The sequence below is a fragment of the Apostichopus japonicus genome, chromosome 15, assembly GCF_037975245.1.
Source record: "Apostichopus japonicus isolate 1M-3 chromosome 15, ASM3797524v1, whole genome shotgun sequence".
Taxonomy (NCBI): domain Eukaryota; kingdom Metazoa; phylum Echinodermata; class Holothuroidea; order Aspidochirotida; family Stichopodidae; genus Apostichopus; species Apostichopus japonicus.
The window spans coordinates 27,149,537-27,175,036 of record NC_092575.1 but is presented as its reverse complement, the minus strand read 5'-3'; the positions used below and the strand labels follow the sequence as shown (position 1 = coordinate 27,175,036).

The 25,500-nt window shown below is 37.4% G+C and overlaps 1 protein-coding gene and 2 long non-coding RNA genes across 3 annotated transcripts in view; all 3 read right to left on the bottom strand.

Moving 5' to 3' along the window:
- The window catches only part of LOC139981252 (uncharacterized), a 96,374-nt gene that overhangs the window by 26,874 nt on the left and 44,000 nt on the right, over positions 1-25,500 (bottom strand). The gene's annotated exons all lie outside the window — the stretch shown is intronic.
- Positions 1,841-10,966, bottom strand: LOC139981284 (uncharacterized). The gene is made up of 3 exons (XR_011797822.1): positions 10,866-10,966; positions 2,664-2,833; positions 1,841-2,229 (listed from the first exon to the last, which is right to left on the bottom strand). It is a non-coding gene; the product is annotated as an uncharacterized lncRNA (long non-coding RNA).
- Positions 18,336-22,707, bottom strand: LOC139981282 (uncharacterized). The gene is made up of 3 exons (XR_011797820.1): positions 22,270-22,707; positions 20,602-20,816; positions 18,336-18,677 (listed from the first exon to the last, which is right to left on the bottom strand). It is a non-coding gene; the product is annotated as an uncharacterized lncRNA (long non-coding RNA).

The window sequence follows — 25,500 nt, the reverse complement described above, 5'->3', positions numbered from 1 at the left end:
ATCGGCCTGTATCTAGCACGTCCATGGACCACACACTGTAACCATCTTGTACTGTGAATCTTGGTATCGTTGCAATTACTGTATGCACTCTGTGTGTGGAAGGCAAAAAGTGAAAAGTTAGGTCAGGGTTGGAAGCTTGTCTCCGTGGTAACGATGAATCTAGAGTGATTTTTGATCGAAGGAATGTGATGAACAGCTCTCAGACTGCGAAGTAGGTAGGCCTACAGCCTAGGTCGATCTTACAAACGGTACTGAATTGTTAATAAAATGCCGCAGTATTGATTTATGCATGCAATTACAAAGTCATGAACCACACAGGCAATTGGTAAATTATAATCTCTAAGATATAAGAAATGAGACGTTCAAAGGCCTAATAATTAGGATAATGGCCATATAGGTCCATGACTTACAATAGTTTCCCATTAAGAACCCCATCGCACATTAACGTGAAGAATGTAAAGCGGAGTATAATAAGTGCTAGAAATTGGAAAATCGACCAAATAAAATAAAAGCTCATTAAAGTATCTTATTAAAGTCGAAATAAAATTCAGAATGTAGAAAGACATTTCAGATTTATTACTGTGTGTACGGATATGAAAATATTCCTTTCACAAATTTCTCTCACATATAATTAACATAATCGACTGACTATAGCCCTTGTTAATTGGCACTAGATTGTCAAATTGATGAAGTTGCATAGTCTATATTTAATTTTCTTGAACAAGGTTTATTCATATTCAGTATTCATCGTTATCATATGTATGCACTGATACAATTTGTCCGATCCTGTGTGTTGACCATATGTACATGTTTGCAAGTACATTCTAAATCATTTGCATTTAGCGCCAAAAAGGAGAAATAGTTAGAAGCCCACAAGTTGTAAGTGGTGGAGCTATTCAAGAAATCTAACTTTGTCAAAAGGTTCCGCTGATGACAAATGATGGCGCTATTCAAAAAAGCAAACTTGGTCTAAAGTTTTCAAGGGGCGACCTCAGACAGGATTTTAGTCTTGAATTCTTCCATATATTATAATCCAACAAAAACAAAGGACCGATTTGACTGCTAGTAATAATGTCTCTATAGCTAAAGAGTTTTCCAAGATATTTACCTTCAAATATGCTAAAACTCTGGAATGCTCACTTAAGGGTCCAGAGATCGATGATGTCGGCTCCTCAATGCAATCCTAAATCTTAATGTTAATCCATTGTTTTAAAATTCTAATAACTCCACCAAAACATGTTCTGTTATCTCCATAAAAGCGAAAAGCTCCCTTGGATGGTATTTAACAACATGGGCACGTGAAATATTTCCAATGCATCTCAACATGGCATTTGAGGCTATAACAGTCTTCACGATGACTTTTGTGTTGTATCTAAGAAACTGACCCACCGTTCTTTGTATAAGACTAAACACGGTCCAGTCACCTCATTGGGATGAACCTCACTTGTAAAAAGGGTCATTTCTTTAAAATAAAAAATGTTGTGGACATCCAACATAGGCTAATAGCCGGGTATTTTAATGGTCTACAACATATCAACTTTAATTTGTATACCTCAAGTCATCCTTTGTGTCTACCAGACTAAGCCTTGACATAAACCATTTGTGATATATCCTGGCACAATTGACCTGATGCGAGAAATCCGACGGGACACGTTCCTCCTGTTTTGCAACAAAAACGTTAAGAAGCGCCTCGTTTCAAGATTAGAAGTGCCCAGTATTGACAAGTATCGTTCTTTATCATTTATTTTTTATTTTTGTTGAGACATTTGGGTGAATTTTAACCAAGAAATGTCATTTTGCTGATCAGTAAATTAAACTAATCAATCGAAAGGTCCTATATCGTTTAGAATAATGGAATTTGTGGCACAGAATGCCTAGAGGATCCATTTTATCGGCGATTTGAGATATTCTACTAGGAGTTTCTACCACCCCTCTCCTTAGACGCTGAGCCGTTTTCCCCATTTCAGGAGTTATCTGGGAACGAGCAGTCCGGTTTATGAAACATTTCCAGTATACAACATTGCTTGAATATAGGTGCATGTAAAGTAAACACATAATCAATACTTTAATTTCTTGTACTGCCATGTATGAATGCCTAGTATAAACACATTTGGATCTTTTATAATAATAGAAAAACGTAGTAAATCTTACGAGGTATTTTTGGTGGCCATTTCAATATGTGCTTATTTAGTTCGGCCAAACTTATCTTAAGGCAGCGGGAGACCTGATCTGTGGATAAAATTAGGAAAATCTTAAGAAAACATAAGACTTTATAAATAAATTGTTATCGAGAAATATTGCAATTAATAAAGAAATCATCGTGAGGGAAAGAAGACTTTCTTGGATGTTTTGATGTTCAATGAGCAACCGTGTGAAATGATGATTTTGGTCGTCGGGAAAGATTCCCTGGACTTATTCTATAATTGATCCTCGATTCTAAGGTCTGTTTATACGATTAATTAGGAACTTAACGTCACATTTGTATTTATTTCACGCTGGATTGCGAAAAAGACGACGAAATTCATATACGATGGTTAAAAGTTTATTTTTTAATATTTTCATTCAAAATATCCCTTACAGGCATATTGTACTATTTAGCGTTACTTTCCGATACAGGAGTGCTGTTAATAACAAAAAAAATCATAAATGTTTAATTTACTTACAATGATAGACGTCTGTGTAACACAGGTGCATGTGAGGTACAGCTAATATTCTTCGAAAGGTCTAGGATATAATTTTGTTCCTGATGTAAATCGATACGTGTCTTTGTATGCTGAGTCGCGGGATGGTCAACGAAGCGTGCAGTGATGACACAAATTTCAAACAGAGGGCCCTTTGAGATAATTTAAAAGACAACGAAATGTTATGACTTGTATTAGAAGATGAAACAAATTCTCAAATGAATATTATATACTAAACGATGAAGTGCGGGGCACAAAAGAGGTAATGGATTGATAACTGCTATAGTAAGAGAGGACGAAAGGCTTGATCTGAGCTGGTGTCCAGCAGAGGAATAAAATAAGAAATTACGCCCACTAACCCTTGACCTCTTATATAAACATTAAGTCAAGTATTGAACTTTAAGCAGTTTAGAAAGATATTCCTTTTTGTCTTACTGAACGTAATTGACTATTATCTTGAATGTCATGACGTAATTTAATAAATACATCGAATTTCATTCACGGAAAGAGGAAGGAGAGGAGGCGAGGGGTGGGGGTTGGTGTAAAATCAAAAAAGGTGATCTGCCTGTAAAGTCTACAGATCGTTCATATAGTTACATAACCTGCGATACCCCCTCACTCTCCCTCAATCTAACGTCTATTGAGTAAGTGGGCCAATATGGTGGTGTTTAACACTTCTGTTACACCTCATTCGAAACTAGGTCAAGTTACCGGCATTAGACGTTTCTTTTGACCAAGTCTTCACACCCTTTAATGTGACAACGTGTTGAAACTATCGGTGCCTGTTTTTTTATTTGAGTTTTGGCCGTGGTGCCCTTCTCAATTGCTCTGGTGGCCCTTTTAATATTATCTTATTTCGAGCCCTGCAAAGCTGAAACCTTCACCCGAATTACTCAAGTCTAGCTTCGAAACAAGTGTATCACATCCACGTCCCTTTCTCTCTTTACAGGCTGCTAAATACACCAAATCATTCTGTCAATATAATTAGTGTCCACTTTGAGACCCCTTGATACTCATAGTTGACAATCAGAAAAAGCTTGATATACATATGTTTTGTTTGGCAAGGATACAGCCCTAAATTTTTGGCAAGACTCCAATGTTGAAAATACACTGAAATTCTCAGTGAACGTTGTCCTCAGAAAGAGTTACCCACCAACATGAAACTAACATCATTAATTGATACCAGTCTAATGTACGTCTGGACAATATTATATTTCTTTCTCAAGATTTAAGGCTCCATAGCAGCAGGGTCAGTGTCACTTACAATTGCTCAGAGAGTACAGACAAAGCATTTGTGACTTGAAAAAGGTTCAATTCATGCATATTTCAGTTACTTGCCATGTTTTCTTGCCCAACTTGTTTTCCTTTCAGGCAGATTCCATACATGCATTCATACATCATGTTCAGATTAACCACTCTATTTCTATTAAATTTCGCATTCAGTGTGGTAAGGATGGTTGTGTTGCAACATGTTCGGCAATTTAAAAAATCATGTACTTGAGAAACACACACAAATCTTGGAGGGTGATATTCCCAGAGAAAGCACTGGTGTGAAACAGAATGTCCTGTGTGTGATTCTAGCATAAATATGGACCCGACAGTAATATGAAGAAATCTTCAGCTACACATGCATACTTGCATTTTAGTTGAATGCCAATTTGAAGGATGTATCAATACTTATGATACTTCAAATTCTTTTAGATTTCATTCATGTACTCAACATTTTAACCTTTGTTGGTGGTGAAAATGATGATGAAATAGATGATGGAGGGGCGTTACAGTCTACAAATGTTAAAGATATCCAATTTTCTCTTAACATACACTGTGCTTACTTTATGTTATCATTGAAGAAGGTTTATCAGGCTCGTATTACATCATCAGAAAACATCGGTGACCATTACCAGTTACTTAATTATTTGCAATCAGAAAACCATGAGAAAAATGTGTACGCAATCTTGACAACAGTAAATTGGGCAAGAGTGCCATCTCAGATGTAAGAGCTGCATTGACAGAAAACTGTATAGATAATCCATTGTTAACACCATGAAGACTGAGACCCTACTTGGAGAACACTTTAACCTTCCAACCATACCATTAATGAAATGTTCCTACAGGGGATTGATTCCTTAGGTAGTCGCCTTGACCTAGTAGGAATCAGCAGAGAAAGAGACTGTGGATGCAACGCCTTTGCATCATTCAACCTCACGGGCTCAACATTCAGGAAGGACGTGACTAACTTTTCTTTTGTTTCCCCGCCCCCTTCCATCTCCCATTGTTCCCTGTCTCTACTCTTCTCATAGCTTTCTTCCACCCATTTTTATCCACACCTTTCTGTCTTTGTCTTTCTCTAGTTTATTCCCTACCCCCTTCCCTCAATCCTCTCTTTGTCCCTCCACTGTGTATCTCCTACCTCTCCTCTTCTCCTGTTGGTTTCTTTCATCCTTCCCTTTATCCCTTGTCTACTAATCCCCTTACATCTATATCTTTGTGTTCACCATGCTCATTAACCTTTCTGTGCGTGTTTTTGTCCCTCTTGTTACTGTACGTTACTTGTCATTTAGCCATTGAAGAAGATCCTGCTAGGATCGAAATGTCAGGCCAACTTACTTTTACACATTCTCTTACTCAGGCTCTCTAGTGGATAGTCAGTTTGCTAACAGATTTATTGTAGTTAGATGATGTCAGAAAAGAAATAAAATCTTCCTACACACAATAATAAATGAATGTGCTAGTCTAATTGAACCGTAAACCATATCCTCGGACAAAGTAAAGAAAATGTATCAGTGCACCTTTCAATACATCCAGATATTGAAAACTCAATCAGCATTATTTAATAAATCACATGTGTTTGATTACGTTGTTTTTGACAAAGACAAACCTACTATTATAGGCATTTATAGAGATGTGGATGATGGTTATAATTTCAGGAACATGCCGTCTTTAGTATAAACCCTACGTCGCTTCATTCTATTCTTAATTTTGATGAAGAAGAAGTGGTAAGCCCTCCTTATTGTCCTAAGCAAAAGCATATGCTTACTTCCTTTTACTATGTTATTGGGATCTGCCACCTCAGAAAAGTGCCACATGAACCTGAGAAAATATACAGGTTAAATTTCTTTGCTAGTTGGTGATAAACTTGGTATGAATTACATGTCTGAATGTTTTAGTGGTGGCAAGACACATAGGATTTGAAGACACGGTATGGTTACAAGTGATGATATTAAAAGTAAGTTAAGCCTTAAGGAATATATCTTAAGGAGCAGAGAAACATATGATGCACGTTTGAAATTTGCAAAGCAACACCCTGCCCTTTGCTCAGCATATTGGATCTACAGGGAACGTCCTTTGAATAAATTAAACCATTTTAACAGCATGAATGGAAGCCCTCAACAGATCATGCATGACTTAATGGGGGGGGGGGGGGGGGTACCATATGCACTTTCCCTTGCTCTGAACAAGTTTCCAGGCAAATAGTTTCTTGACTGCAAGTATGGAAACTCTTGGATAAGGGGAACAAACCAGTGTCAATACTAAAAAGTGTAATAGCAGATCACTTCTTGCTTTCAAACAGCTGTTCCCCGAGGAGAGAGTGTAACAAAACAGCATTATCTGTGGCATTATGCTGATCGAATACTGAAATATGTGACACTGAAAACTATCTCGTGTATGAGGTGTGATACACGAAGAGTTGAGATATATTGTCAATGTGTCCAAAAAGTTCAACCACCAGCAGAGTTAAAATTAAACAGGCATGTTTCTGTCTGATGAATTATTCTTGAAATCAGAAGTTGAAATTATAATTGATTTGACTAACATTATTGTTTAGATGCAGATGTAGCTGGTTTGGACAGCATTAAAAACATGAATGTTAATGAATTTGAAGGGTGTTACACAGTGCAGGTTTGTGGGATAGGCTATGAGAGGGGGATGGTAGTATTATGGATTCGGACAATGTGAGTGTTTATCATTGGCCTCACTAGTGTGTTTCTAGCAATAGGGAATGAGATATGATTTATTGTTGAAACATATTCAAGCCAGCATATTTCAAAGGTAAGCTCATACATATTAATTGAAGCCAATAGTTTCTGCCTTATAAAAATTGACTGTTTAATAGTTTGTTACCCTTTAAGTGCTTACAAAGTTCCTGATGGTCACTTTGTGGTCCCAAAGCATAGTATAAATTTTGATTAAATTACGCTCTCTTTAGATTTTGCACAAAAAATTGGTATTGATTTATTCTTCCAAGTTTTCAGCAGATGTGAGGAATAACTGGTAATCAGTTTTGCAAACCACAAGAACTAGTTGAATTTGGTCAATCTAAGAAGGCCATTGATATATAATATGGAATGAAAATAGAGGTAGCCAAGCAGCTTATCGACAAATATCCACACTCAAGAGAGCGCATTGGTTCTGGCCATGACGCATGGACTGCTGCAATTGACAACAATATGAAATCAATGAGAATGTAAACTCCAATCCTTTTATTGAATAACCTCAGGCCAAGTAAAGGAAAGGAAGTTGCTAAAGGTAGCATCATCAACAAACCTGTAAGGGGGAAAGTACCAACCTGGCTTAAAAAGGAAAGCAATGATAACCAATCTTTACAATAACCTCTACAGGAACGTAGGCCCTACATTAGTTATAATGACCCCTGACAACACATTGGCTTGTGCGCAACCGAAGCATATAGTGATAAGTCTATCATATACACGGAAAGGTCAAATGATGAAAGCTGTAAATCGTATACAATAAAATTTCTGTCAAATTCTGAAGCGGGATATTTTGCCTTAGACTAGTTACCATATATGCTTGTCAGGCATCATGCAGTGCATATTGTCTCTACGGGGTATACAAGTCCCTTACATAGCGTCTATGAAAATGTTGTGGGCTACTAATAAGCTATGAATGTCGGGAACCTCATTGAAGAAAAACGAGTTTCAAGAGAGAAAATGCAAGTATAAAACTACCGCACTTTAAACTGATTTACTTGAAGCCCTGAAACGATGTAGAAAATATAACGTATGGATCTCGACGACACAAGAACAGGCCTCTAAAAGGCCTAGTACTAGCTCCTCGCCCTCTTTCGTAAGTTAACCATTAACAGTTACCCAATGCAAATTTATTCTTAAGTTTTATTCAACCCTAGCCATTTCCGACCCCTTTCCCATTACAGTATGTAGCCTAAATAACCTGTTTACGCAATGTCGATTACAAACTGAAGTGCCAATGGCTACTTTTGACGAAGTATGAAGTATATAGTTTTCACTCACAAACTAAGTGAAGCACGTGGTCAAAGGGACCGCGAAAATGTATGCAAGTTTGCGAAGAAGAAATAACAGTGGTGTGATTGCAAATTTACTTTGACTAGTATTAGCCAATCAAATCACAGGAAATTTGGAAACGCTTCATTGAATATTTTCAGCGTGAAAATCTCTGTAATGGGAGTGTTGTTAACTCCGTTCTTTGCGGTTGATTGTTATGATTCATTTTTTATTTCAAACATCTGTTCAAAGGACTAGAAAATTGTATTGGTTCTTTGAGAAGGTGTGTTGTTTTGAAAAGAAAGAAAGAAAAATATGCATTCCAAAAGTGTTTTTTTCCAGAATCCTGCGTGCATAGCAATGCTGAGGGGGGGGGGGGGGGGGGTGGTATTGCACTCAAAATAGGGTACATCTGACTTGATTCAGAATGAACATTTATAATATACTACACATGCATGTTCACTTAACACCGTGTATCTGAATTTACCAAAAGATAACAGTTTTTCGATTTTATTCCTAATGCATCCAGATCTCTAGCAGTCTGTTGTGCATCAGTAAAGATATCATCTTGTTAGGATAGAGGGGTGGATATGGAAATTTTCGATTGTTCTTTAATATTTTGAATTGTGTATTATGAATAATTCCAGGTTTCCCTTTACCGGAATTATAACCAGAAGCATTCCAAGAAAACCTATGCCAGAGGTTGCTAAAGAAGTCAGTTTACTTATATAAGTTTCATGTGAAAGAGAAGTGATTCATTTAACCATTTTTCCAATGATGATAAAAAATCAATAGTAAATATCATAATTAACAAAGTATTTTAAAAGTTATGAAACATTTTTGTGCATTATATTCTTATGGTAAAACTTTTAGGCAACGTGTGAAGTTCTTCGTGCAATTAATATATAAGCAGTAACCTAAACATTGAAAATATATTTATTTAAGACATAGGGGCAGGGGCGTGTATCCAAAGGGTCGGGGGGGGGGAGTGCGACCCCCACTTTTGAAAATAAACCCATTGACAATACAATTTTCACACAGTAATTTCCCCCAGAGAAGAGCCATTTGTTAAAACGGGTAATGAACCAAATTCGTTGAAGGTAAAACTAAATCAGTTTTTTTTTTTGAGAAAACTCCAAAGGGTTTTATAGAAGAAATATCAGACCACGGTTGCAGCAACTCAGTCTGATGAAAAAAGAAAACATTTTGAACATTTCACACAATTAATCCGAGAAGTCTATCGTTTAACCTATCACACGATTAATCCGAGGAAACACAAATGTTCGTTCCAGCAACATTAAACCAGTTTTGTACTAAACGTTTACAGATTTTTTTTTTAGAGTGAAGTAGGCTAACCGGTTGTGATATTGCCCAGTATATTACTTTCTAACATACATGAGGTCTAGCTGGCTTGGGACAAGAGTGTCATCTCCTAACCCACATACTTAGTAGCATGAGTAATATTATGCCATTCTGTGTTGCTAGGGACTTACTAAGAAAAAGAGAATACGTAAGCCTATGCTAACTGCAAACAGATGGCTTAGTCTGGAGAGTTATACACATTTCACTGAGAGATGAACGGCAATATATAGAGTATACTGGCATTAATACACTGGGAGTGGGACAAACCCTATACTAGAATATCTTTCAAGCAGGTTTGTAGCCAAGGTGGGCCGCGTCGTGTGGGCCCGGCACTCGAACTTTTTGCCCGGGACTCCTAACCGAAATAGTCTGTGCCGCCTATAGCAAGATTTTCGCCAGAAATAAATTCCTCACATTCCGAACTTGGCGTTCATGTATTGCTAGCGAAAATAAGTCTTGCCAAATACATCTGAACTTTACATATATATTTTATTTTTTTTAGTTTATTTTAGATTTCCGTCAAATGTTATCAGTATAGCAAGAACTGTTGTATTGCTTCTTTTCTTGGTGCAGGTGCTATTAACGTCAGCAAGTGTGTAAACTGTTCATGTTTTGCTGGTTGGTGAGGGTTCATGTTACTTTTTACAAAAACTGCTTTAAACATGATGTGTAAGCTTTAGATTGGATTCCTCTGATATTGTGGTTCACAGATAGCCCATGGTCCACAAATGTGTGATATTGTTCCTGGTATTGATATGGTGCATATTAACGAGTAAATAGGTTTAATGTAAAGTACCGAAACAGTGATGAGCAACCATATATCTAATATTATCTATAATGATAAGTTGTTTTGTTATCATGCACAGTTGGCATGACTTAATGTGAAAATATTGGTATCCACAATATCTCATAAATGGTACTCTCGAAGTGCATAATATATTGGTAATAAATGATCCCAATTGCTAGGCAGTTAATGTCTTCTAATGCAACTACCTTTCCATAGTCTCTTCCCATAGTATCTTGCTTTGAAGCACTCTTATCGGTTATGCGAAGCTACATAGTCTGTAACTGTAATGTGCACATGGTTATGGTGTTAGTGTGTTGATATCAGGTAACTTTGGCTTTTTTATGGCTATGTACACACATTATTTTCATGTTTAAGCTTGTCATAACGCATATACTATATATTACTCAAGTACACCCCTGAGTGACGTATCAAGTTGATGACATCACATTACATGTTATTAATTTATATATTGTTTTTATATTTTTGTTATTATTGTCATCGTTCATGAGGGTAGTCCTGCTCAGTGCAGAAGCACTGTTTTCCAGAGTAGCCCTCAATACAATATGCATTTACAATATTACGTAGTAAAACAAAGGTAAACATTAAAAAGGACGCCCAAAAGATACCAAACAAATATCAGACATCTAAACAAAATATATAAGTTGTCATCTTGCGTTTAAAAATACACATTTGACAAGCATTTCGTATTTGGGGTAAGACTGTTTCAATTGGTTGAAAGGTCGAATTGGTTAAAAGAAAATTGATATTGGTTACCTTATGTATAGCGTCGTTTCGTCGAATCGGTTAAAATGGCAACGGTCTGGTACGTATACAAACAAATGAACGTACGTACTGTACTGTTTGTTCAAAAACTCCCGCTCAGTTGCAACTGGAAATCTCGAGTCACCTTTCAAGTCCGCGAGCGTTCATATTGTAGTTATCAAGTATGCGTGCGGACTTACATGTGAACAAGGCCAAATTATAGCGAATCAAAGGAGCGAAGCGAATCAGCGGAGCGAGGCGAGTCAGCAGAGCAAAGCAAATCAGCGAAGCGAATTTTGGACTTTGTTCACATTTAAGAACGCAGGGGCGATTATTTTTTATATTAGGTCCGCGAGGAGGATCATCAATTAAGAAAATGACGAGTTCACATTTAAGAACGAGTGAGTTTCGTAATAAGTCCGCTTGCGAGATTAATAAACTGCGCAGTCGTGTTAAGGTCATATAAAATGTTCACATTTATGCCATCAGTCTCAATTTAAATCTATATATCCCAGTTTAAAACGATGATATGTCGAATTAAATCGGTATTTGTCAATTTATATCGACATATACCAATTTAATTCGACTTATACCAGTTTAAATCGACATATACCGATTTAAATCGACATATACCAATTTCAATCGATGATATTTAAAATAAATCGGTATATGTCAATTTAAATCGACATATACCAGTTTAAATCGATGATATGTCGAATTAAATCGGTAGAAGTAAATTTACTTGGACTTATACGGTGATGATTGACATGTGTATATACTTCACGTGTAGTCACCTGACAAGGTGGGCGAATACTTAAAAAGTTCCAGAATAACCAAGCTGGTAAGCTAGCAAGGGTGTCCATCATAATTTTGTCAATGGTAATTATGGACAATTACTTGCAAAGAGATTTCAGTGTAATAAAAAGGCTGACAAACTGTTATGTCAATGACGTGCAAGTATCTCAATGCAAACTGGGTTTGTCTACGTGTAGCTATAGTATAGGAATGCTTTTAGCCAATATAAACATGCAACTGCATAGGCCTTAACTACGTACACATATGCAACTACCTACTCCAGTTACACCATAACCAGAGATGATATTGTTCTGCAGTAGGGCCTACTGTAAGGTTACGTTTTACTGTAGCTAAATATTTACCCAGGGTAGGGGGGGGGGGTAACAATTCTAGTATTCAAGCTCAAATAATGCATTCTACTGTTTATTTTCAATTATTTGCGCACCTTGTCAGGTGACTACACGTGATGTATCTCCACATGTAAATCATCACCGAATGGCCCGCCATAAGATGCGCCATAGTGAGTAGAAGAACCCTATTGATTTTGGTGCTCACTTCATGAATATTAATGAGGTCACGGGGTCAAACGTAAACATCTTAAAACATCGATGCTAATAACTCTGCAACCAAAAGTCCCAATTTTTTAAATACTTGGTATGTTGGTAGATAACGGGTACATGGTCATATATGTTCAAGTTGATATTATGCATATTAATTAGGGGGCGGGGCTTAACTTGATTTTCACTAAAATAGCTTGTAAACACGGTAACTGAACAACGGCAAGTTGGATTGAAGTCATACTTGGTACATAGATTCGCCATAGTGAGTAAAAGAGCCCTATTGATTGATTTTGGTGCTCATATCAAGAGTATTAATGAGGTCACAGGGTCAATTGTAAACATTTTCAGAATTGAATCATACTTTGTGTGAAGGTGTTAGTAAATAGCGGGTACATGATAATGTATATTCAATGTGATATTATGCACATTTATTAGGGGCAGGGCTTGAGTTGATTTTTGCTAAAAATAGCTTGTAAACATGGTAAGTTAACATATATACCAGGTAGGTCCACAGTCAGCGAAAGAACCTTGCTGATCAATTTAATCAACAATGATGAAAGCTTGGGATTATAATCTCAATTGGCAATATGGCAATATATATATATATTGAATATGTTAATGAACTAAATCGATGATATGTCAATTTAAATATGGTATACGTCAATTTGAGTTGCTGGAAACTGGTATAAGTCTAAGGAAATTGACTTCTACCAATTGAATTCGACATATCATCGATTTAAACTGGTAAATGTCGATTTAAATTGACATATACCGATTTATTTTACATATCATCGATTTAAATTGGTATATATCGATTTAAATTGATGGACTGTCATTCAGTTTGTTCTAGTCTCACGAACTTAAAGGTGACTTTTATGCAGTGTTGGTCGAATCGGTGCAAAGAAAAATAAACTATGTTTACGTATAGCGTCGTCAGGTAGTGTTTCTGTTAAGAAAGGCCAGGCCTGGCATTTGAACAAACACAATGTAGGTATACCTCACGCCTACTGCACGCTAAAAAAAAAACGCAAAATTATAACTGGATAGAGCGGATATTATAACTTAGTAGGAAATCTCAGGTCACCATAAGTCCGCGACGTTCACATTACATTTGTTAAAAACGCAAGAGGGATTGCAGTAACCCCGAAAGAAGGATTATTCTTAAGAACGCACGCGGACTTGAGTACGAGTACGCGAGCGTTCACACACACATAGATAAACCCACATGCATGCAAACCTACATACACACAAACAATCGTACACACATAAACACACATACATACACACACACATGTTTGTGTTTCATTCAGACCGAGGACCCCATTGTATTTTCCATTGTTCAAATCCACGTACCCTAACTTTAACAATACCCCATACAATAGAATTCTTCCGAGGACGTGGTGATTCTTTAGAAATCACAACCGAGGACCTGAAATTCTTTTGTTCAAGTCCTCGGTCAGATAGCAAAACAAACGCACACATACAGACACATGCACTCAAACCGATGAAAGCATCATACTTCAATGACATCGTGCAATAGCACCAACATATAGGATTAAAATTATCACAAATTCATTTCTATGCAGAGCATCGCTTTTTTTTATTCAAAATGGTATCTTAAATGGTATCTTCATTTAATATATGTTTATTGATATTTCATTTTTTTTTTCAGTTGACTAACATTTTGAAAACTGTTGCTTTTTTACTAACTTTTAATTTTCCTTTAATCGCTTTTATGGAATTTATCTATGTTACGTTTTATTCTCTGTAATTTATGCTATTTATGTTCGTCCCCACATTCCTCCATAAAAGATACACATTAAATTACCTCTACAGGAACGCACAATACTTAATTATAATGTCCCCTGACAAAACAATGCCTTGTGCGCAACGGATACCTATAGTGATAGGTTTATTATGTGCATATTGAAAATCATAAATGCAAATTATATGGAAGCGTGGGGACATTACTATTACATGTTTTTCTTAAATGACAAATACATTCATGTGTATATATTGAAACCCTTTACAAGGTATACTTACTTTATAAAGAGAAGTCCAACTCACAGCAAGAATATTTTGACATAATGTGGTAGCCCGTACATGCAATACAGGCACACGTCAGGCCTATTCTTTAAATTTACATTAATATTAACCACAGATTGAAAGAGGGAGGTGCTAACTACATTATCAATACGCAGCTGGTACGGTACAGTATCTATATAGAGGAACCGAACATTAGTTTATAGTATAATTATCCCGCCTTTTAGTATAGAGTATGTAACAAGCGATTGGTTGTTACTGAAATGTCAGATGTGAGTACGTTGTTGTCGGATGAGGCTGAATTGTTGTCAGAAGTGATTATATGCATTAATCAGACATATATTCCTGCACTCTCATTTGTCGAATATTTGTCAGTATAAAATCGAATATATTCTGACAATAACTCGAATATATGCTAGCATTAAATCAAATATATGCTAGCAAAAAATGAATTATATGCCCTCATAAAATCGAAATTTGAGAATTTGAAAATAAGCCAGCATTAATTCGAATATATGTCTGAATGAATTCAATTTTATGTAGACATAAAAAACAAACTCCTCCTAATTAGCTCAGAATTAATGTTTGCATAAATCGTATTTATGTTAACATTAAATAGAATTTATGTAACTATTAAATTGAATATATTTCCTCATAAATATCTGATTTTTGTCCACTGTGGCCATCCATACACGTTATGATGTTTTAGAGTCCACACATATGAGAGCCTATATAGTACAAACTTTGCTAACTCTACAAGGGACAGCAACGAACTTACAAATAGTTGCATTGAGACCGTCGGTTCTATGCGCTATATAAATAGATTATTAAAACAAAACACGTTGTGTCCATTGAGCACGATAAGTGCAAACAAATAACAGGAAATTTGGAAACGCATCATTGACTGCTTTTAGGATGAAATTCTTTGTAACGGGAGTATTGCTAACCTTGTACTTTGCGGTTGATTGTTATCATTTATTCGTTGAAACTAATTCAATCATCTGTTCAAAGGATTGAAGAAATGTTGGTTCTTTTGAAAAGTTGCGGGTTTTTTATTAGAAAGAAAGATATTCATTCCAAAAAGTAAGAAAACATGTTATTGGAAACCTGCCCAAATCCAGAATCCTGTGTCGTTGTACTCTTGTCTACACAATTTACACGTTGACACTGGGGGTTATATCTACGATTTGTGCAAACATATGAATACTTTCTCCAATTCCCTGGTTTAATGTTGTATGTTAAACGACATGTCTATTAACTGTTTATATGAATGAAGAATTGTTATAACTGCACGCCATTACTCTTTTTGAGATGTGTAACCATTTTCTTTAAAACATTCCTAGCTTCCAAAATTGTAATGATTTTGAATTCTTATAGATGAACTCATACTTTCATTTGTGGCTTTATCATCTGTTACTAACACTGTGTTAGAATTTTTGTATCACAGTGTTGTTGTGTTTAACTGTTTCTACCTGGTAAGTTGCATCACATGATTTAAAAAACAAAACAAAAAGCACCTACATTTCAGTTTACCGTTACGCAATGAATCACAGGTAGGGATGTGTCTGTTGCATAAAGCTTTATAAGATTTATTGCCCTATACAACAAACAATAACAACACCACTGAACTGCACAATGTGGCAACAAATACGTATTTAATGTAGATCCCACCCGTACAGTATACCCACATAGAAAAGTGTAATACCCACACGTTTATAGTACTCGAGTCCATTTTTCTTCACTTGGACTTGAGACCAATACCAATTTGGTATATCATCTTGATTGGCAGGTCTCTTATTTCTGAAAGTTACTCTTTGAATGTCCAGAATGAGCACTTATGTAAGGAGTCAATGCAGTCTTACACATTTAGCCACACATATAATGAATATCTCCATGTTTAAAGCAAATCATATGAAGCCAATTAATGCTTTGATTGGTTGTTGCTATTCGTCATTTGGTAGATTTTTTGGCATAAACGATAGTGGCTTTGTAATTTATATAGAGACTGTGTGTATAGGGTAATTCTCCATTCCAAGTAAATCCTTTCATTGTTCAAAGCTGTTTCACAGTTTTGGTTACAAAGATAAAATGGTGATCGTAAGTTGTCATTTTCATCTGAGTAATACAATGAAAGCAGTGTGATGTGAAAAACAATAATTCACAATGACACAGCCTGTCCTGAAATGACCATTGAACTCAACAACTGGCTTCTTGTACTAAATGTGATACATCAACATACTAAATACGACATTCGCTACAAATTACACCAAATGCCATGACAAGATAAGATAAGGTTAGGATTTGAATTGAGTACACAAAAGATACCGTACCGGTACATAATATTAGGGTATCGACTACCCATCATTTTACTACAAACCAGATAATCAGTTTGTATGAATTTATAGTTAATAATGGTAACTGTGATTTTAAACAACACATACGCCATGCATCATCAAAGTCAGATCATCAGATCATCCAGATAATCAGATAGTATGAACTTATAGTTAATGATGCTGTAGCGAAATTTTATCATTAATTCTAAAGACAGTTGCACTTCATCACAGTTTGTTTACAATTGTCAGCTGATTTAACTACACAACCATCAATTGCCTTTAACCATCAACAGACCAGCAATTCCTTTTTAAATCATCTCTTTTGTTCACTGCTGGCCTTTTCAACATTGTGACTCAATAGAATATAAATCAGGCAAGCTCACCTGTTGTTGAAATACCTTCACTACTGTACCCTAGTAGATGTTTTTGAATCATGGCAACAACTGGCCAATCAAGAAACGGTCTGAAAAAAGCACATGACACAATTTTGTAGATAAATTCCTTGTGCATCCATCTTGGTAGAAGGACTTCACCCTGGAAGCAAGATTTTTCTGCTAGACACATGCAACAGTACATTACAACGCATCTGCACTACATTATGTTTTATTAGCTGCATTTTCTACCAAGAGGAATTCGCATATAGATTTAATCTATAAGATATCACCTCGCATTGTAAAAACATTCATCGCTTGTGCTATCCGAGGAGGAGTTTTAATTTCAAGCGTATTTTTCGTTTTGACGCGTTTCGTCGGAGCCTCGCAGACGTGGTCGCTTCATTTCCTACGCGCGGTTTTACCACTATCAAAGGAAATTCTTGTGCTTTTATTTAATGAATGATAATTATATAGACATATCATGCCGCCGGGCTCCAGATGAGTTATTTTGTTGGATTCCCACATCTGATCTTAGCAGTTCGAAGAAAGAGTCATTCATCAAGTTACTGGTGACCTTATTTTACTTATCGCTTATGTTAGGAATTCATTACACGAGTACAAACAATGCCCATAAGTTTAAACAGCACATACGTCATGCATCATCATTAAGTGGATTCTTTAACAAAATCCATGTATCATGTGGCAAATATGTCAATGCATTTACCATAGTCTAGACGCACATCCTTATGGATGTACAAAGTAGTAGTGCGTTTCTTCGATCTTCACCCATGGTTTAACGATGATTATATTTGATTAACTTCAAGATGGAGTTGGCTCGTTCAACACTGGCGCTTGTAGAGGCAAATGTAAATAAAATGCGTAGACCTGTAATGGTATTCGGATACAATTTGTCAGCTTGGTCACTTGTGAGGTTTTTCAAGGTTTTCGATATCGTGCACTGAAAACTTAAATTGGTTCACCGACTAACATAACGTTAGTCCATCTGGTGCCTCTCCCGACTAACATAGCCTTAGTCAGTTGATATACCGACTAATTTATTCCTTAGTCAGTTGGATTTCTTAGTGGGTCATCTTAGTCCGTCAACTTAGTCGATCAACAATTTCTTAGTCGGTAAATGTATATTAGTCAGTTACATTAGTTGGTGACATTAGTCGGTCTTTACCGACTAATTTATATGAGCCACCGACTAGTTTATAGCAGGTTTTACATTAGTCAGGATGGTGCCTCTCCCGACTAACCTTTCTTAGTCGGTATCGACTGACTAGTTGCACTGACTAGAATCACTGAAAAAAATTAAACCCGACTAGTTTCACTGACTAGCATCACTGAAAGAAAAGAGAGCAGAAGAAACACAAATAATGTGTACATTGGCAGTATTTATTTCTGATAAAACTTCTGATGTCTACAAAGGCTGACTTTCGACAGATAGAGAAGAAATCACTGTAAACAAAAATCTGAAAATATGATTTTATTCCAACAAAGTTAAGACAAGTTAATGGATCAAACATGAATCGCAAAAGTATAGCACTGCACAATAATGCAAAGTTGAATCTTGGGCAAGGGTTCCTCATGACTTTCGTTTTAAAGTGGTACCCCAAATCGACACCAGTTAAGTCTTCACGAACAAAGAGTGTTTCTCTCAACTACAAATGGCCTCCCATTTGTCTTCAGGAAGCCAAAATCTGCACCATTATTGACCTGTGAACAGAAAATATGATATACGTGTAAGCACAGATACAGATATAGCACATGATAACTCACATTATCATAAACATACATTTACATTAAAATTTTATAACATATTGGGAAGTATACATTTAAATCTAGGTCCCTCAAATTATAAGCCAGGAATAGCAGCTTTACCAAATAATTATTAGCTTTGCACAGCATAACACCAAGTTATTTTTCAAAGCTTAATAATTATGTTAATCATGTTAATAATGATCCCAATAGACCGGGAGCCCAGAGGGTTTGGTTAGCTGGGAAGGTAACCAATTGCCTTGTACATCACAATGTTCACAGTGCATTCCTGTATATGAAACCAGACGACTGGCAAACCGACTGTGGTGGGTGTGGCTGGGAGAGCAATTTTAAAGTCACCTGATAGCTAACCTAGATCAGTTTTCATGGTAACACATCAAAGTAAGTACAATGTGTCAGGTATGGCCCCAAGAGCAACAAATGGCCATCGCCAGTAATTATTGGTGGTGGGGTACCCCTGCCAGTGATCTATAATTGACCCCTCAAGGCTGACCTAGGTCAGCTCATGAGGTAACCACTTGAAACCTACTGGAAAATGTTGGTTAGGACTTCAGACACAACTGATGGGCATAGCCAGTAATTTTTATTGGTGGGGTACCCCTGCCAGTAGACCCCCAAAATGCCCATCCCCCATTGACCTAGATGAGCTCATGATGTAACCAGTTGAAAACTACAGTACTGGAAAATGGTATCACTTCATATGTAAGGGATGGGCATTTCCAGTAATTTATATTGGGGGGGGGTACCCCTGCCAGTAGACCCCCAAAATGCCCATTCCCTCATTGACCTAGGTCAGCTCATGAGATAACCAGTTGAAAAATTACTGGAAAATGATAGGTATCACTTCATATGTAAGGGATGGGCATTTCCAGTCATTTACATTGGTGGGGTAACCCTGCCAGTAGACCCCCAAAATGCCCATCCCCCATTGACCTAGATTAGCTCATGAGTTAACCAGTTAAAAACTACTGTAAAATGATTGGCAGAACTCTATATGTAAGGGATGGGCATTTCCAGTAATTTATATTAGTGGGGTACCCCTGCCAGTAGACCCCCAAAATGCCCCCCCCCCCCCTCATTGATCTAGGTCAGCTCATGATTTAACCAGTTGAAAACTACTGGAAAATGATTGACAGGATTCTATATGTAAGGGATGGGCGGACTCTGGCAGTGGTGGCCCACCAATATAAAATACTGGAAATGCCCATCCTTACATATGAAGTGATACCGATCATTTTCCTGTAGGTTTCAACTGGTCAAATCATGAGCTCACCTAGGTCAATGAGGGGATGGGCATATTGGGGGTCTACTGGCAGGGGTACCCCACCAATAAAAATTACTGGCAATGCCCATCCCTTGTATCTGAAGTCCTAACCAACATTTTCCAGTAGGTTTCAAGTGGTTACCTCATGAGCTGACCTAGGTCAGCCGTGCGGGGTCAATTGTTGATCACTGGCAGGGGTACCCCACCACCAATAATTACTGGCGATGGCCATTTGTTGCTCTTGGGGCCATACCTGACACATTGTACTTACTTTGATGTGTTACCATGAAAACTGATCTAGGTTAGCTATCAGGTGACTTTAAAATTGCTCTCCCAGCCACACCCACCACAGTCGGTTTGCCAGTCGTCTGGTTTCATATACAGGAATGCACTGTGAACATTGTGATGTACAAGGCAATTGGTTACCTTCCCAGCTAACCAAACCCTCTGGACTCCCGCTCTACAGATCAGTGAAAATTTGACCAAACTTATGAAGCTTGCACGTAAATGATATACTAGACTGTTTTTTTTTTTAAAACAGGTTATGAAAAGTATCTTTAATATCATTAAACAGTTGGGTACAATAGTTAAACTCACTCTTCCATCTTTTTTCTCTATGGTACTTGTTCCTTTGCTTTTTGGGCTCTTGGATAAACTCTTTTGTTCTGCGAAGGGTACCAATATATCATCTTAAAACATGTCTTTAAGCCATATATAACACAGTTCTCCTCTTCTGTTGTTGCCTCCACACTGGTGTCGTACATCACAGGAAACCTCACCCTTGACTTAGATATTTGGCTTTTCAATTCCTGCTGGAAAAAAGAAACAGCAAAGTATTCATCATTTGAAAAAAAAGTAAATAAAGTTGTCACCACAAAGTTATGTGAGATTTGCTTCCACTATAGTCTCAAAAAACAATCCCAAAGTTTGAAGCAAACTGTATAAAGCTGAAAATTTGAACGAGAGTGTCATCACCATTGCAACCAGAATCAAATGCCCAGAATACAGAGATAATAAAACATGGGCTAAATCTTTGTTTGTTTTTATGATCTTTAAAAATATAAAATTTTAGAAACAGAAATGCACTGAGCCAACTTATTTATAGGCCTAATCGTTTTTAGTTGTTATTTTGCTTGCTCACATAACAAGCCTGTTTAGACCTAGGCTAGAGGAGAATCAATACTTTGTTACACTAAGTTTGTCTTTCGGTCGTTTTGATTTAGTCTTACTAGTAGTACTAAAGTATATAATGGACCGGCGAAGACTAGAGAATACCCAGAGTTTTAGCAACTGCGTTAAACTATATCATCTGATCTATTATTTACGTCAATGAGTTTCATTCAATCTAGGATCAAAAAGAGAAAACTAATTAATCTTAACCTTTAAACTTTGCTACTAAACAGATATGCTTGAATTACAAATAAATGTCAAAAAAACATCATAATCTACGAATCGATGCATATAATATACATAAACAGAATAATTTGAATTCGCGCAAGTGAACCCTGCACTACATTGGACAGAAAAAAAAACGTGCAATTATAGACCAAACTAAACATACTAAATTTTCCGTTACTTCTACATAAAATATCAATACAAATACAACAACTTACTCTTTTGGCAGTATACTAAAAGCACATGTTATAATAACTTCAGACTATCAAGCTTTCCTGAGAAAAAACGGTTAATACTTCTTACAGTAAACAAGTCGACCGTGAAGGAATGTCGCAATTGTTTCCTGAGCGTGACCGGAAATTAAATACTAAAAAATGATAAATGAAAAGGTTAAATAGAACTGAAGCGTGCATCCTGACTGCTCGCAACATATAATACCGTTGACTAGCCAACATAATTTGTTCAGCCTACTGTGACTGTACGTTTGAAGGTCTAGCCTTGCTTATTCAATATCACAAAGCCTACCCATTTAGATTCACATGGGAAATTACAGGAAATCTTTACCAAATGAGTGTAGACTTCAAATAAACTATTGAGACTTATAGTTCCAGCATTTGTTTGGGAATAAATTAGAAGATTATGTGCCACTGTTCAGTCTAGCCCAATACACACATAACACATTGTTAATTGGTGTTTAGAATGCACACTGTAGTGTTGAGAATGCACTGCAGTACCCAGTAGAAGCCTATAGGCTACTCACTGTCATTGCACTTGTGTATTGCGAAACGCCAGCGTGACAACGGTAGCGTTACACTAACCATAATACATGAGTACTAGTGCCAGTGCCCTAACAATTAACTTTAATTTTACCTTCAAGTTAAAGGAATAACAGGTAGGCCGATGATGGCAGTTAATACCTCCATTCTTCTAAAGACCTTCTTGGGTGATTTACGGTTGAAAGTTGCTTAGAGTGATCGTATGAAACTATGCCAAGTCCAGCAAGCTGCCGTTGCCTCTCGGTTTCCAAATTGAAGTGAATCGAATTGAGTTAAAATACATTAGTCCGTCGACACCGACTAAGCTACGATTATGGCGTAAATCGGGTGTCCGTATCGTTCTTAGTCCATGGGTTAAAATACCTTAGTCCGTCGCCACCGACTAAGCTGCGATTATATTTTCCTTAGTCAGTGTAAACTGACTAAGAAGCAGCGATGAAACGAAGATTTTTGCTAGTTCGTGTGCATTGACTAACGTTACAAACTAATTTAACGTTAGTCCGTGGCAATATTGACTAGTTTATTTTTTCAGTGTGTTTGGGTTAACCTCTTCAGTAGACCAAAACCCGCGTCACAAACGCACTTCTTGTTTTATGAGAAAGCGTAAAGCATGCGCCTAGGCGCCCTCAATTACCAGTAGTATGTTCTGGCTCTTAAAGAGGTCCTCATCGAGATGCTTCGACAGGAGGTAGAGAGTCTTTATTGAGTCACGTGACCTTCCCACAAACTGAACACACATTTCAGTGATGAGACTGTCAATGGATGGGGTGAATATGGTCCTCTGATAATAGGTTTTGGCATTATCAGACTTCACGTTTGATTTGAAGGTTTCAAGGGAGCAGTGTGCTGTCTCGGTCATCTCCTCGCACTGCCTAAACAATCTCTCAAATTCCTCTTCGCGTTTTGCCCTAATGTCTTCTAGCTCGTTCCTCACAAGGCCAACATAGTCATAGGCACGGATAATGTCCACTGCCCTCCCGGCCGCTGAGGCGCCAAGCCCTTGGTGTATCCATATCTGTAACTGCAGACGGTGAAACATATTATGAAAGTTAAAGATGTGTATGTAATTCCACTGCTTCGGCCACCATCTTGGCATTCCGTGTTCGCTTTCTGTTTACCTGTATTTAAGCGAGGCATTTGAATACAAGTCAACAGAGATCCCTCAAATCGTCAAAGCTGTATGCCTTTTGACCCATGTATTCTCAAAAAGTGTTTCATCTTTAGGCTTCCGCAGTCCTCGCTTGCCATTTTAGTGATGACGTTTTCAAGTTTACACTGGCGTTTCGGGCTAAACTTGAAGAAAAAGCCAAAAGACTGTATCAAACAAACCATGTTAAAAATTTCAATAATTTCGAGGCTTACGACAATGCAATGTTGAGTTCATGCAAACTACAATTTTTGTAGGGTGCCCTGTCGTTGTTTGACTTGTCCTGAAACATTTTAGGGTGCCCTGTCGTTGTTTGACTTGTCCTGAAACAATGCAATGTTGAGTTCATGCAAACTACAATTTTTGTAGGGTGCCCTGTCGTTGTTTGACTTGTCCTGAAACATTTTAGCTGCGCTCTTTTGCTTCCATTCCATATTCGCGGCACCATCGTAGGTTTTGCGCATTGCTATTCGTTGATAGCCATCGAGAATATTATCAGCAATGTTTTCTCTCCGTATTTCCTAACACCAAGGGCGGCGGAAGCACTTTTAATCTGGGGGGGGGGGGCACCAACGTCGAAGGGCACTTTTGCAGAACTTCGATAGGGCTGATGCAGTCTGATATTTAGTACCCTTTATAACTCTTATTGTATTATCTTATTTGCGTATACTTCATCAACGCCACCCCCCCCCTTCAGTGGCGGAGCTAGAGGTATTGGTCAGGGGGCGAGAATGGTCTGTAGGGGCGCTTTCGACACTATCTAAGCGGAGCGCCACCACAGGTTGGCGCGGAGTGTACATACAGTTTTTGATAAAGGTACTCCCTAGATCGCCGCAAATGACCCTTTCCAGGCCTTGCTAATTTGCAGATAATGTGACAAATGTCAAAAGATAGATGAGAGAGCAATAAAAAAGTCAATAATCGCGAATAAGTAAAAAGTGGTAAAAAGCTGAAAAAACGCCAGCAGTCCATTTGAGTGCGTCAGGCGAGGGTTGGGGGGTACCGCCCCTCACTGTATAGACGCTCCGCCACTGCCCTCCTCAAGGAAACAATGCATACTAGCACTGCAATATCTAATGTGCAAATTGGGAAACACGGAAAAAGAGGTGAAATCATTATTAAGTCCAATTCCCTGCACACACGATCGATAAATGCATGAAAGCAAATGAAATATGTCAAAATACGAAAGGATGGGGTAGGTTATGGTATATTAAAATTATACTCATTATTCATAGTAGGCTATAAATGGCTTCTGCTTATACAAAGTCACAATATAATATAGCAATGCATTTTTGGAAATGCATTAGGATTTTTGTGGCAATTTGAATATGCATAAATGGCACTCACCAGAATGTTAGAAGCCTTGTGGTAGTAAACATATGCGTAGGAGCCGGGGGGGGGGGGTGGGGTCTGCAGCCCCCAACCAATAATTTTTTGGAATATTCGGGCAATATGCTGAGAGTTTTTCGGGCACCTACTGAAAGAAAAATAATATGCATTGTGTTTTTCAATGGTTAAACTGATATTGTTATCAACATTATTATTGTAACGACTTTATCAATAATTAAAACCAATATGGAACGGTAATAATACGACAAATGATTGTATGTTATTGGCATGCGATGTAATGTTGAGCAAAATTTTGGGAATATTTTCGGGCAAGTCGTTACAGCCCCCAAATCAAATTGTGCTCCTACGCCTATGGTAGTAAACATTTCAAACTTAATTTAAAACCCGAAATATTTCATTCGCCGTGGGTTTTGCGTTGTAAACTTTTTTTTTCTTATTTAGAAGTTTCTATGTAGAAAAAGGGCACTTTTTTAGCCTGAGGAAAAGTGGGGGGGGGGGCATGTGCCCCCTTTGCCCCGGTTCCGCCGCCCTTGCCTAACACTTCAGGAACTCAAGTTGTTCCTTCGATTGATACATCATCTTTACTATAGCGGATAATCACAACAAGCTGCTCCCATTTGGATGTCTATAGCTTCATCTGTGATGAGACCATAGAATGGCCAGCCTCTTCTGCGTTCAATTCCGCTAGCATTTCCCGCGGATGTATTCTTAAACAGTCTAGTACATCATTCTGTGTTGTCTTTGATATGTATGTGGCAGCTGTTTCTACACGTTTCCAAGTGACTTCTCAAAACATCAACTGATATACTAACCAGATTAATAAGTGAC